The 15,390-nt window shown below is 47.8% G+C and overlaps 1 protein-coding gene across 1 annotated transcript in view; it reads left to right on the top strand.

The window, feature by feature from the left end:
* The window catches only part of LOC133343629 (uncharacterized), a 29,940-nt gene that overhangs the window by 3,309 nt on the left and 11,241 nt on the right, over positions 1-15,390 (top strand). Inside the window, exon 2 of the mRNA XM_061553320.1 lies at positions 2,632-2,734. The gene's annotated coding sequence lies outside the window, so the exon portion shown is untranslated. The remainder of the gene's footprint in view (positions 1-2,631; positions 2,735-15,390) is intronic.

Genomic DNA, 15,390 nt, shown 5'->3' with positions numbered 1-15,390 from the left:
CGTGTGCTGCTAGAGACGTGACGTGTGCTAGTGACGTGACGTGTGCTAGTGACGTGACGTGTGCTAGTGACGTGCCGTGTGCTAGAGACGTGCCGTGTGCTAGAGACGTGCCGTGTGCTAGAGACGTGCCGTGTGCTAGAGACGTGTGCTAGAGACGTGCCGTGTGCTAGTGACGTGCCGTGTGCTAGTGACGTGCCGTGTGCTAGTGACGTGACGTGTGCTAGAGACGTGCCGTGTGCTAGTGACGTGACGTGTGCTAGAGACACGTGCTAGAGACGTGCCGTGTGCTAGTGACGTGCCGTGTGCTAGTGAAGTGCCGTGTGCTAGTAACGTGCTGTGTGCTAGTGACGTGCCGTGTGACGTGACGTGTGCTAGTGACGTGTGCTAGTGCCGTGTGCTAGTGCCGTGTGCTAGAGACACGTGGTCCAGGCCGTGTCACGCACTGTCTGTGTACAGTGCATATTTGGCGCGCAGGCCTGCGGTGAATGTCAATTGCACTGTAGTAGCAGCAGTAGCAGCAGCAGTCGTAGTAGCAGCAGTCGTAGTAGTATCACCAGTAGCAGCAGCTGTAGCAGCAGCAGTATCAGCAGTAGTAGTAGCAGCAGCAGGCAGCAGCAGTAGTAGTAGCAGTAGTTGCAAGAGCAGCAGTAGTAGCAGCAGCAGTAGTAGTAGCAGCAGCGGCAGCAGCAGCTGTATCAGTAGTAGTAGTAGCAGCAGCAGTAGTAGCAGTGACAGCAGCGGTGTCGGCTTTGTTACTTCTGCTGAGCCACTGACGCAGCTCCCCGCATTCCTGCTCCACGAGTCTCTCACCCACACAGACACTCACCCACACGGACACTCACCCACACGGACACTCACCCACACGTACACTCACGTACACTCACCCACACGGACACTCACCCACACGTACACTCACGTACACTCACCCACACGGACACTCACCCACACAGACACTCACCCACACGTACACTCACGTACACTCACCCACACAGACACTCACATGTACACTCACCCACACAGACACTCACCCACACAGACACTCACCCACACAGACACTCACCCACACGTACACTCACGTACACTCACCCACACAGACACTCACATGTACACTCACCCACACAGACACTTACCCACACAGACACTCACCCACACAGACACTCACCCACACGGACACTCACCCACACGGACAGGCACTCTCACAGACACTCACCCCCACGTACACTCACCCACACAGACACTCACCCCCACGGACAGGCACTCTCACACACACTCACCCCCACGTACACTCACCCACACAGACACTCACCCCCACAGACACTCACCCCCACAGACACTCACCCACAAGTACACTCTCACACACACTCACCCCCACGTACACTCACCCACACAGACACTCACCCCCACAGACACTCACCCACACAGACACTCACCAAACAGACACTCACCCCCACAGACACTCACCCACACAGACATTCACCCACAAGTACACTCACACGTACACTCACCCACACAGACACTCACCCACACAGACACTCACCCACACAGACAGGCATTCTCACACACACTCACCCTCACGTACACTCACCCCCACAGACACTCACCCCCACAGACACTCACCCACACAGACACTCACCCACAAGTACACTCACACGTACACTCACCCACACAGACACTCACCCCCACAGACACTCACCCACACAGACACTCACCCACAGACACTCACCCACACAGACACTCACCCACACAGACACTCACCCACACAGACAGGCATTCTCACACACACTCACCCCCACGTACACTCACCCCCACAGACACTCACCCCCACAGACACTCACCCACACAGACACTCACCCACACAGACACTCACCCACAAGTACACTCACACGTACATTCACCCACACAGACACTCACCCACACAGACACTCACCCACACAGACACTCACCCACAAGTACACTCACACACACAGATACCCCACACGGACAGACACTCTCACACACACGTGTACACTTCCACAGACACTCTCACGGACACCCTCACGCTCTCGCCGAAGCTCCTTCACTCGGATGGAAGTTTGTGTTGTTGTTTGTGGTGTTGTTTGTGGTGTTGTTGTTGTTCTACGCGCGGTGGCCATTCGTGACGACCTCTGACTAACTGCGGCTGCAGGAGTCTGCGTGCAGCGCGTGGTGTGATCTCGAGTGGTGGAGTTGTCGTGGAGAGCGAGCGGTGTGCTGCAGCACAGTCTCCACGTACACTCACACGTAATTGCGAAATATTTGGTCAGATATCGGCACAAAGTGGATTCGTGAATCCATCTGTGCGGACTTAAAACTAAATCTCATGTGCTCGGGTTTCCTGCGCGTCCTCTGGCTTCCTCTCGTGCCAAACACCCCGCTACGTTTGGCGCTGTGCCCTGCTGAAGCAGAAGAGTGCCGAGACTCTCCCACAACAACACGTGTGTGTGTACAACAACACACACGTGTGTGTGTACAACAACACACGTGTGTGTGTACAACAACACGTGTGTGTGTACAACAACACGTGTGTGCGCAACAACACACGTTGTTGTTGCACACACACGTGATGCCACGTGCTGCCTATGGGTTGTGATGCCGCTGTCTCTGCTGCTGCAGGGCATGGGAGCAGCTGCTACTGGCGCTGCAGACGCAGCGGGGCCACACGGACGGGCATGCCGTGCCCTCTCCCTCGGCTGCGGGACGCCTCCTCACTCACCTGGTAGGTGGCGCCCCCTCGTGGCACTCGCCCCAGTGGTGGTGGTGGTGGTGGAGTCGCGACGTCGCTCAGGTGGGGCCTCTCCAGTCAGTCAGGTGGGGCCCCTCCAGTCAGTCAGGAGGGGCCCCTCCAATCAGTAAGGTGGGGCCCCTCCAGTCAGTCAGGTGGGGCCTCTCCAATCAGTCAGGTGGGGCCTCTCTAATCAGTCAGGTGGGGCCCCTCCAGTCAGTCAGGTGGGGCCTCTCCAATCAGTCAGGTGGGGCCCCTCCAGTCAGTCAGGTGGGGCCCCTCCAGTCAGTCAGGTGGGGCCTCTCCAATCAGTCAGGTGGGGCCCCTCCAATCAGTCAGGTGGGGCCTCTCCAATCAGTCAGGTGGGGCCTCTCCAATCAGTCAGGTGGGGCCTCTCCAATCAGTCAGGTGGGGCCTCTCTAATCAGTCAGGTGGGGCCCCTCCAGTCAGTCAGGTGGGGCCTCTCCAATCAGTCAGGTGGGGCCCCTCCAGTCAGTCAGGTGGGGCCTCTCCAATCAGTCAGGTGGGGCCTCTCCAATCAGTCAGGTGGGGCCCCTCCAGACAGTCAGGAGGGGCCTCTCCAATCAGTCAGGTGGGGCCCCTCCAGTCAGTCAGGTGGGGCCTCTCCAATCAGTCAGGTGGGGCCTCTCCAATCAGTCAGGTGGGGCCCCTCCAATATTGTATTTGTCTCGTACCTAGGCGATTATATATCGTGGCTCTTGCCTAATCATAGCGTGAAGCATTCTAATTAAAAAAAAAATCGCGTTTTAAACAAATGTTTTATTCTTTTACACTGTTGGTTGTTGTTGAAAACAAATCTCATGGTGGTTGTCAAGGGGGCCCCAACTCGTAGCTTTGGCCACCAGGGATTGGGGCACGGCACCCCCCCCCCCCCTGCCTCTGCCCCCCACGCCCGCTATGCTGCCGACACGAGAGCCATCGCCTCCATTGAGCTCCAACTCCTCATCTCACCCCTATGGCCCTGGTCCTGACGAGGCAAAAACACCCTCGGAGATTAAAATAAAGATTGACACCCACATCAGGATTCGGTGAATTGCCACGATCGCGGGTCTCTCATTGAATTATAATCAATGATCGTGTTTTGCTATTGTGTTACACGTTGAGTCTATAATAACGGCAGGGGTGTGCGTTCAGACTGACTCTTAGTTGAGCAGCAGAAGAAAATCGTAGCCTTGCCACGAGCTTCAACTTAAGAATGCTGATGGAAGCGAATGATATGGGCATGAGCTGCAGTGGAGCCAGCATTGAGTCGGGGGTGCGCACTGTAGCTAACACTTCGAAACAAATGTGTTTGCTTTTTAGGCACGGCACTGGCAGAATGCTTTAGGTTGATAGAACAGTAGATGAATTGTTACTTCATTTCGGCAATGTAACCTCGTTATCTGCTTATGTTAATGCTGTTGAAGTTCATAGGTGCATCATTCACGGTGTTGTGGGTGGTTTGAGTTGTGGCATCAGACCGTGAGACCAGAGCGGCTGTGGTGGACCCGCATACCATTCACTCCGTGGCTTTAGCTTCCTTCATCTCAAAATCTCAAAAGCAGATCCTCGGGGGGGAAGCCCCCCGTGGGTATCAGACAAACTTAGGCCGGCTGTCCATGAAAGCAATAATTAGTTGTAATTGAGGCATTAATGTATTAATAGATACAGCGTAAAAAGCGCTGAAACAACAAACATAAACCTTTGTTGATCCATTGCTGGATGAAGTGTGCGTCAGTCATGGCGTGTGTGTTTGATCTCAAGTCTCACGTGTCAGGATGGGGCAGTGAAGGGGGCAGCAGGGCGTGCTTTCATCGGGTCCGATAGCACTTACCACTTGTCTGGGAATCGAACTGAAGGTTGCCAGGTTCGTAGAGCATTCGTTTAACCACTGCGCTTCGTAGGTTGGTACAACTACGATATCTTGTTTCCATTCGCCATTAATACATTCCACAATGATCTACTTATCTTATGTTATACTTGTATTTGTAAAGCGGGCAAACACATGTTGGAGACCGCTATGAAATCCATCGATGTGCGTGATGTTCCTTGTTGTTCACTTAACATTCTCTAAATATTACGGCTGTTTGTTTTGCAGATCATTATCAGTTTGTACATTTTTTGGAATGTAGTTATTTCGTCATATACCTCTACCTTCCTTTTTAAGTTACGTAAATCTATGGTCAAGTTAAACGTGGTACTGTAAATGATTATTTTCTAATTTGGGAGTTTTTTTGCAGTCTTGGGATACGAGTTATTACCTGGGAACGCATGTTTACCGTTACTTTTTAGCATTATTTTTACCGGTTGTAAATTGGTATCATAATTTATCGACCGTATTTTTATTTTGTTTAGAAAGAATGACCAACATGGAATGTTTACAACACTGGTTTTCCAGTTATGAAAGTGAGGATAAACCCGGTATATCATGATGGCGCTTTTACAAAACAGTGGAAGTGTTTGCCACTTACAAGCCTTCGAGCCGCGTCCCGAGTCGTGACTCTGGCTCGGCTCGGGCTTGAGCCGCTCCGTTGCTTCCAAAGAAACACGGGCGGCTCGGCCGAGGGCTCGGCTCAGGCTCAGATCGTGGAAATGTTGAGCGTGGCTGGGACAACGCTCAGAGTTGGCTCAAGTTCAGGGCGTGTGGCTTTGGGGTCGGCTCACTGGTGCCGGAGCCAAGTCTGTTTGCCGAGCCACGGCTAAGAATTCGGGACCTCGTGAGTGTGGGAATAAAAAAGTGTTCTGAATCGAGGTAGGTAAATAAAAGTGCATTCATAAGGCGATGCCCTCAAGTGATCCATGACGTGATTCAATTCAGAAGGGGGGGTGTGGTCATAATGAGGGCAATGCTGCAGCATGTTGGTCGGGCAGATCTCCCAGTGAAATCTGCGCCTGATGGGTCACAGGGGAGGTCGAGGACGTTCGATGAACAATTCCCTTCGTCTGAAACCACTCCAACAGGTTTTGCCAATTCAGCGATTGTCATCAGCGGCCGAGCACGCGTGCCCTGATGACTCGGTGATGCGTGGTGAATGTAAACAAGGCAGTTGTGAGTGCATTGCACCAACAATCTGGCTGTATAGATGTATCACAGCTCAACTTAAATCACATTTTTGTCTCTCGGGTAAAAAAATAAAAATATTGTTTTGTAATTATTTTTTTTGTGAAAAAAAAAATTGTTCCTTAATTGTTATTACACGCTTATTGAACTTGCCGTGTTTATTTATCTTCTGTCGGATTTTTGACGCTTAATATCCAAGGATTTACTTTGCCTAACGAGCTGAAATTTTCTACACACGCGTATCGCGTGACATTTCAATATTTCATTTTAAAAACCTGTTAAATCCTGTGTTTTTAAACTAAAATTTAATCACTAATCCTGCGTCGTTCAAACACCCCCATTTTTGACATCTCGAATGGTCGCGCCCATCCCCGAGAAGGAACGTCTCGTCCAATCAGAGCGCGCGTTGGGGGAGCCTCTGACCAATGAGAGGCGCGCAAACATCGCCCCTCGTCATGGCGCCGGAGCTGCCAGATGTGGCTCCCAATTCGCGCGAGACCCACCGATTAGAACAATTACTACGATTGGTATAATATTTACATAATTATAATCTTAATGAGTCGTATTATCACTTGCCTTGCCACGCCTGTTCCGACGCGCGTTGGGCCACATGGTTATGCCGAAGTTGAGCGAGCAGGTGAGAACCGAGATCATCTTTTACAATTGTTTTACAATTGTAATTGCCCTAACGTCCCTATTTTGATTGATAACATTTTCTAATTACGAGTGATATAAGTGCTTTGTAATTAAATTGCTAAATCTGTGCACGCTGAATTCGCTCTCGCAATATGCGCTGTTGTCCATGTGCGTGCAGTCTGTCTTGCCGTCTTGCATACTCTATGGTACTTAATGATCGCAAATAGCTAAACGCCTTGTACGTCTCGTATTGTCTTAGATCTCATTTCACTACTTTGCAATCGGCACGATCGTAATTCCAATTGTAATAGCCGTGATGCGCGCTATCAACCTTTCATTTCGTAAACTGATGTTGTGTAGCCAATGCGCATGCTTTCATTTATTGTAAGGCCACCATGGCTATCTCTACAGGGTCATCATACACTCGGTGTACAACACAAGCTTTGCACTGCGCACACTTCTTTTTGCACTCCGAAGTACACAATACATTATTTTGACCCCAGAATGAGTCGCATTTGATGTGCTGAATGAAAGTGGGTGGCTTGCATGAAGAAAATTAAACATCGAAAGGACGCCACCCACTTTTAATCAGGACATCAAATGTGATTAATTATAGGGGTCAAAGTAATATGTTGTACTTTGGAGTGCAAATAAAAGTGTGTGCATTGAAAATTTTGTGTTTTTTTTTTTACACCATATTTTGTTAATGAAAACTACTTTTTTGTGCAAAATCATCAAAGGGGGGGGGGGGGCAGTGGTTGTGGCACTCCCCCTGACAGCAGCTGGCCTTGTGCCAACGCATGGACTAGGGCTGCTGTGGACTGCGTATCATCACGATGAGTTATCTATCTCACCTGGCTCCAAATCAAGGCCATTGATTGAGGCAGGGATGTGCTGCCCGGGCAGAGCGGTGAGACCGCTGCTGCTCCTCGTGTGCGCGCTGCGTCGTTTGTTCACGCCCGGCCTCCTGTGCAGGCAGCCTGCACGTTTACATTAAAAGCACATGACACTCAATACTGCGGTGGATAGTTTTAACGGCTTTACTGAATAAAATATGTAAAAATACTTTTTTTTAAACCACGCTTTAATGAAATGTAAGGACTTGAGAAGATTTCTCGGTATACGATATTTTGTGGAATCTCTGATCACTGTTCAAAAGGTTTCCCTGCAGTTGGCTATCCTTGATGAACACTTTGATCCGCTGAGGATATTTAGATCTCGACAGAGCCACTAACAACTGGCCATGGGAAAATACGGGTTCATTGAGATAAATATCCACATTTTCAAAAGTCTGACCCTGCAACTTGTTGATCGTCATCGCATACGCAGGAATTATCGGAATATGTCGTCGTTTCAGTACGAAAGGAAGAGTGACATCACTTGGAGCTAGGTCGAGTCTTGGGATGAAGACGATTTCGCCTCGTTGCAAAGGCGAACAATCTCTGGCTACATCATGGGACCTCCTTTTGCCAGTAGCCAAAATATGAGAAAAGGTTTTCCCATTTTTTTCTGGCAACAAAACAGGTGTTAAGATGTTAAAACACCAAACTTGTGAAAGGAAGTAGCTTCATGAAATAATTACTTTCTGTAAGCCATTTCCTCGCCATGTCACCACTTCCACAAATAACATCAATTTATTTCTGACATTAATGTTGATAAAGTTTGTGCATCCGATTGTGCGCTTTGATGATCCAAGACCAAACACCGATTTCTGTTACATATGGGATTGGCGATAGAGGCTTTGACATGCAGAGGAAGCGAGTTTTTACTCAAGCGCTAAACTCCCACGATGTCACTTCTCGCCTGCCGGCTCTGCCTGTCGGCGACACTAAAATCGCAATCTCCGCAGAGCGTCTCCCCTGTTTGCAGCGTTGTTCCAACGTCACATTTCCACATTCATGTGGCGAGAGCAATTTTTTCCATAGGAAGACAACCACTGTTGACTTTACACAAAGTGGTACTTTTTTATAGACCCTGGAAGAGACCCCCTGAAGCGATGAAGTACCGAGTCCAATTTTGGCCAGGATTTGAACTTGAAAGCTTCCGATTGCACGCTGTGTGCTCTAACCACTGTCGCCATCAGGGCCGGATGTTTAAGTAATACAGTGTTGTAATTGCTCGTGCATGTGCCCTCTTTGAGCTCACTTGAAATGCTTTTTCTTAAAATGTGTAGTGACGTTTTCGTGTCTAAAGCTTACGTGAAATTTTGCACCGATGTTCCATGGAATTCTCCCGAAGCGTGTACCGTAATAGATACAGCACCTTCATGGAACCTACTATGTCTGCACCCTCATGTTCCATATTGCACTACAGCATTATGCCATTGTAGACAATTGCAGGCCATCATTTAAACCCTTAATACCCCACAGGAAACTCGATGTTTCTGTTTTGCAAACCAGACACAATTGAGTCGTGATACTAGACCATGACCCATGTGTGTTGATTCGTGCAGGCCTGAGACCCATCCCCCCTCCCTTCTTGCCTGGATAGCTCGGCACCAAGACCTCGCACGTACCAGGCAGAGGAACTACTAGCCTGCTGAGCCTATGGACACCACAGAAATATTTAGATATTGGAGCGTTTGATACAAATGTGACGATTAGAAAACTTGTGAAACAAGTCGAGTGTACTGTACGTGTACGTTCCTTTTCATCCACTGCTGGATGACGGCCTTCTCATGTCGTGCTGGTCATGGGGTTTGTTTGACCATATATCAACCATGCTGATCAATGTGTATTAATGACAGTGGGGATCATATACCTTGGAGCATACATGAACAGTACAATTGATTTGGCTGCACTTGTCCTCCGCTGATCACCTTGTAGCCCTGCAACGAAGAGTGCATTACTGCACTTGATCATGACCGATTCATACACTCTTTAACACGTAGGCTTTCGCGACCAATGTTATTCATAATCAACGATTTTTGGGTTTAGATCGCGTTTATTTATAAATGTGTCGTAACCCTCCACCACCCGACACGGCCAATCAGTAAAAAATGTGTCACGTTGACAAAGACAAATAGTTCACTGCTTTAGCCCACCGGTGTGTTGAAGCAACAACATTCACAATTTGAGTACGACGTTTCGCTGGTAATTACAACCAGCATCATCGGGCAATTCGCCAGAATTCTGGCGAATTGCCCGATGATGCTGGTTGTAATTACCAGCGAAACGTCGTACTCAAATTGTGAATGTTGTTGCTTCAACACACCGGTGGGCTAAAGCAGTGAACTATTTGTCTTTGTCAACGTGACACATTTTTTACTGATTGGCCGTGTCGGGTGGTGGAGGGTTACGACACATTTATAAATAAACGCGATCTAAACCCAAAAATCGTTGATTATGATCATACACTCTTATTATTGTAAAACGTCTGCGTAAAAATTGCTTGTGCAATGATTTGAGGTCACCGATCGATTCAGTAATGGTTCATTTTTGTCTCATTCATCCTGTCGAAAGCCTTACATCTCGTTTGTGCTGTCTCATTCATTCAGCCTAACCGGGCACTAACTTCATTTTGTGACATCGAAAATAGAGCAGTTAAATTCTCAGACGCACGATTCAATTCTAGCATCTTAAGAACCAGTTGTAATTGATGAGCTGATGAATTGTTGAGCCTAATAAAAGTAACAATTTGTAGTGTGATATTGCAGACCTCCATGCAAGTTACCCCAGGCCATGGGTTAAAAGGAAAACACAGACACAGCCGTTGTCGTGAGCGGCATTGTAGCGCTACAGGAAAGGGGCACTGTTTGCCTTCCGCTCTAGGCGATATTACGTCGTCGTCGTTGTTATGTCTGACAGGTCCTGTACAGTGCTCCAGCCCTCACTTGTGGCCTACATGATCCATTTATCCTATTGGTCGTTACATTGTGTTTGTTTTGGAATGTTTTGTGTTATATTTTGTGCACGATTATACCGCCTTTTACTATTTACCATTTCGGTGCCTTTGCACAAAGGAGCGTTGTGCGCGCTGCGAGCGCCGGACTGGCTCGCAATGTACTGCGCCTTCCACGTGGAGCCCTCCCTCGTTCCGTTGACCAACTACGACTCATCCTTGAAGCTTGCAGCTGAACATTCTGGGTCACCGAGTCTCAAGTTTAACCCTAAGTTCCCAGTCGCTCCTCCACTTAATCAAACGGTCGGCAACGTATGACCTTGTTGATGCGGACACAAGTGGTGGAGGGAGCTCGCTCGCTTCATGTCACACGGAAGGCCAACCATGACCATGGATGGTCTCCTACTCCTGAGAGCGCAATCTTTCCTTCCACGAGAAACATTCTTTTGTTAAAACGTCACTGATTACATTTCGATGAACCTTACACAACATCTTTGCAAAAATCGCTTAACAAACTTTTTATTTTATTTTTGCGCACGATGGCCACATGTTCAGGAGCTCGACGACAATGTTGAGGTTTGCTAGCCACGACGAGAGGGCTTCGGGAGAGAGAGTTGGTGGAGCGTTGCTGTTCGCCCTCCATTGAAGCAGCGCAGGCCACAGTGGTTGACTTTATGGTCTCTAGTTTGTGTTGCATGGCCACAGTCGCGCTCTTGTGGCTTGTCTGTAACGTTCAGGCCATGAGGGAGATGTGCGCAGCAGCCTGTTGATGACCTGAAGTGGTTGATGGCTACACCAATTTGTTCGGGGAGGAATGTCACAGCCCTGAGGGATCGGAGATGTTGGGGTCTCGGATGATGATGATGATGTGTCTATTCTGGATGTATGCGTGAGATGGCTTGCGTCCTTATCTTATACGGATTTATATAGAACCGTATTCCAAGGCGCTTTGCAGCAATTGTTCATAAGATGACAGTGGTTGAGCTAAAGAGTGCGGTCATTAAAAGTGGTGGTGTAGTTATGTTATGACGCGATACAAATTGTCGTAATATTATTCTAGACATTCTGATATATAAGCAGTATCTATCGGTATAAATGTTTTTTGTTAACTAATAAGCTGTCCTCATATTGCAGCATGCCTACGTGTTCACAGCGTAAAAGTCACTGTGATTGTAAGCGGGAGCAGTCTTCTCAATTTATGCCAATGAAAAAAACCAACCAATTATTTTGCCATGGCCTGCATAACACAAATGTTGTGTGTTGGTCTTTAACATAAACATTACAACATGTTACAGTTATATTTAGTTTTGTATGTTACACGTGTAACCGTAAAGATTCCTCAACGATAGCATCGTGATTATAACTTAGAAGTTATATTTACATATACAGTGCTGTACTGTTTCTTGGAGCCAGTGTGGTTTGAAATTTATTTTACGGCAGTCAAATAAATACCCGGGCTGCTTGATGAGACTGTTTACAGAGCTGAACTTGCTGCCAAAGTTTGGTTTTGGATCGCGTATCTGGTTTTATTCATGAATACGAAGCAGAATTACTGCGCCGTGACTTTAAAAGGCCAAATACGAATTCCATGTGTGGTGTTGTTTGCCGAAAATAGGACGCAAATGTTTTGCTTGTCGTTTTTAAAATCCTTTAAAAAAAATGCAATGTTCATGAATTGTTATGAAAGTCGCCTTTTCATAAGATACTGCAGTGGGGCACCTCTTAGCCCTGTTGGGAAGTAGGGCAACTCCCTCCTTAGGCTGCCACTCCTTCACCAGTCACACCGCCCCACCAACTCCGATGGCGAGGCGGTGGCAGTTGAGCAAGTGGGACGGTGAGCACGTGGTGTGCCGAACTTTTGAGTACTGTACCGAGAAACCGAATCCACGATCAGAGAGAGTAGTAGTCGGGTTTCCTCCCACATGAATGCACAGTGAGTGTTGTTTGTGGTTGAATAAATGAGAATAACATTACTCGCTACATTTAAAGTAAATTATTTTACTGTTATTTTCCAACGCATAAAGGTGCACCTTCCTTCAAAGCTGCATTACAGCTGCAGCCAGTCTCTTCACAAGGATGAGTGTTAACAAATCTCAGTGATATCTCCTTTTTTTCTGCGCTGTGATACGAAAACGAAACCTCTTTAGTAATACAGTACTATAAATCCACTCTTGTCAGATGGCCCAGAACATGCGTGTTTTGACAAACTTCCAGTCCCACGATGGCCACTCAAAGGTGTTTATCTACAAATGCTGCGCTGAAGAATGACAGTTTATAAACCCAACCTTGAAAGGTGCGCCCTACCAGCTTGCATACAATTTGGCAAAGCGAAACAACGCCTTTCAGTCTGTCACCAGATAGGCATGTATATACGACTAGTTTTGTAATGACAGTTTTATGACATCAGCCTTCAATAATTAGAGCAAAAAGAACTCCTTGCTCCTTCAAAATAGCCAATTCGTGTGTCTCCTGCGCACATGTTGGAGTAGTTGGCGATGAGTGGGATTCAACAAGGCCCTCTCCCCACCCAAAGCTCTGGCTGGATACAAGATGCCGCTGATAGGAGTGAGAGTGTGCGCCAGAGTGCACGAGACGCGCGCGTGATGGGTGGTAGCGGTCGGACATGGGTGGTATTCTGGTACTGCAGCTCTGAAATGCACAGGGGCTGTGCTAAGGGTGGAGGGCCCAGCCGGGCACCACCACCTCTGTCCCCTTGGGTGGCCCACTCGAGTCGAGTCTCCTTGGCGGTGCGTCTCACTGTTGTGCTGCCCCACCCACAACACACCTCTGGGAGGAGCCGTGCCTCTAATTCCCTGCTTGTGGCCAGGTCGCCTATTTGGTAGCTTCTGGAAAATAAGTTAATACCTCGGTGGGCTTTTCCTGGGAGGATCAGGGATGGTTTAGTTTTAATTGTACCTTTCTTGTGCTTTGCACTACTATCGTGTTTTTGTATTTTTTGTTGCTGTAACCTTCTTACCCACCCCGACTGGACATCTTTATAGCCCATGGGACTCCTCCAGTATAAATACATATTCTGATTATAGTGGGAGCGTGAGCCCGTCTGTGCGGACCTTTTGAGTTCTATACTGAGAAACCGCCTGCATGATCTGTGTTTGCCAGCAATATGTTCAGGAAGTTAATTCCAATGTCGACGTGTGCTAGACACGAGAGGGCATCCGCATCGAGAGTTTGTGTCGTTTTTGCTACTCTGTTGAAGCAGCGCAGACGACACGGTCCATAGTTTGTGTTGCATGGCCACAATCGTATTGTGGCTTGTCTTTAATGTTCTTGTCTTTAATGTTCCATTCGTGCTCATCGGCCTGTTGATGTTCTGATGCGGTTGATGGTTACACCAAATGTCTTTCATGATGGCTGCATGTAATAGAGACAGAGGCACAGTTTCAGCCACGTGCCTGTGGGAGGAAGTACAGAAATACGGTTTTGTGTCTGTAGTATTTGAGTGTTCTCTGCTCGTTGCCTGGATTGTGTCCATGTGCTCAGGATTCCTTCCACAGCACTTGATAAGGAACTTACCAAGCATCCAAACAAGCGCCTGGCTAAAACCCCTAACACCTTTGTGAAGAAATGAAATCATTCTAACTATATACGGCACTGTTTTTATGAATAATCTTAAAATAGGATTGGTGGTGTGCAGAAGATGCGGGTGCTGTGAATGGCTCTCTGTTGTGCGTCATCGAGTGTGCTCCCACAGGCCTCCGCTGCTCCCTCTCTTGGCGTGGCTCTTGCCGAGGTGTTGGCTGGCAGTGTTTATTTGCACTGCGCTCACGGCACACATCCCCCCGTGCTTTGGGAAATAGGCAGTGCGAAACGTACATTTGGTTCGTTATTGAGACGGGCAGCTCCTTATAAATGACAAGAAAACCCGTGCATGTTCATGGTTTCTGCAATGCTTTCCCACGTGTGTTTGTCATCGGAAGTATTCTTTGAAAAAAAATCTTGAGTGCATGCGGTCTTTCGTGATGTACGGATCAGAAACACGGACATTGGCAAACGAATTGGAACAAGAGCTGAATGGTGCGCTGAGAAGCATTACATTGACTTTGCTCGGAGAGCACATGCAGGTTCCAATCATATTGACTTTACAGAAGTCATTGGGCTTGGGCAGGACTCGTCACGATATGGGATGAAGGTTGTGGGTGGTCAAGAATAACAGTGCAGTGGTGGCCCAAGGAGGGAACGTGCTTGGGGACATGTCTCGGGCTCATGGGGCAGGAAGGATGATGTCAGCTGGCGTGTAGGCGCGAGATGGATCGCTACATCGCAGCGCCATGAGCGGTGGTGGCAGCTTGCCTAGGCCTTCATTCAGCAGCGGATTGATCGATCGTGGCTAATGGTGATCACGCTGAATTCCTTCCCAGCAGCGCAGGGTGACGTCACACGGGCGCATGATGTGACATGGTGAGATGACCTTACTCGCAATGAGGTCGTTGCGCTCCGGCGGAGAAGGCTTCATATTTAGCGCTGGTTTTTGTTGCCTTTTATTTGGACAACCAGTTGATCTATTTAACTGGTATTCTATGGGGAGAGTCCCAAACAGAAACAAATATTTTATTTACATTTTTATTTATCTTGGGTATTTTTTTACGAGGGTCATCATCATGGCCCCATTACGGACAGGACAGGCGGACAGTAACGCTTCAACGTTTCTCGGAAATGGTGAACAGAAGCACCACGTTTATCATGTGAAGACAAATAGCGAGTAATTATTACAATTAACAGATAATATTATATTTGCTGTAAAATGTATTTAAAAATTACATTGTGCTTACTCAACTATAGAGATGTTTCTACTATAATGATATTATAAGCACGTACGCACACTACCCATTGCATAAATTACTCGCGCATAGGTAATTAGGGACACATTTGAAATGATGTTTTCCGCCACAATTTAAAATCCAACTTTGGCGTTCTCCTTCTGGCAGGCCGATGTATTTGTAGCTGCGTGCAGTTTTCACTGCAGGCGAATCTTTATTTCATTGAATGCACATTCCTCGGCAATGAATTTTAACCATGGTTAGCGATTTAACCTTTATACATTTTTAATTCATTGATCTTGTGTTTAATTGCTGTATGTGGCCAAGCAAAAAAA

Source organism: Lethenteron reissneri, chromosome 18 (genome assembly GCF_015708825.2).
Source record: "Lethenteron reissneri isolate LAM-NWPU_2019-01 chromosome 18, ASM1570882v1, whole genome shotgun sequence".
NCBI classification, from domain to species: Eukaryota; Metazoa; Chordata; class Hyperoartia; order Petromyzontiformes; family Petromyzontidae; genus Lethenteron; species Lethenteron reissneri.
This window is presented reverse-complemented; position numbering and strand designations above follow the sequence as displayed.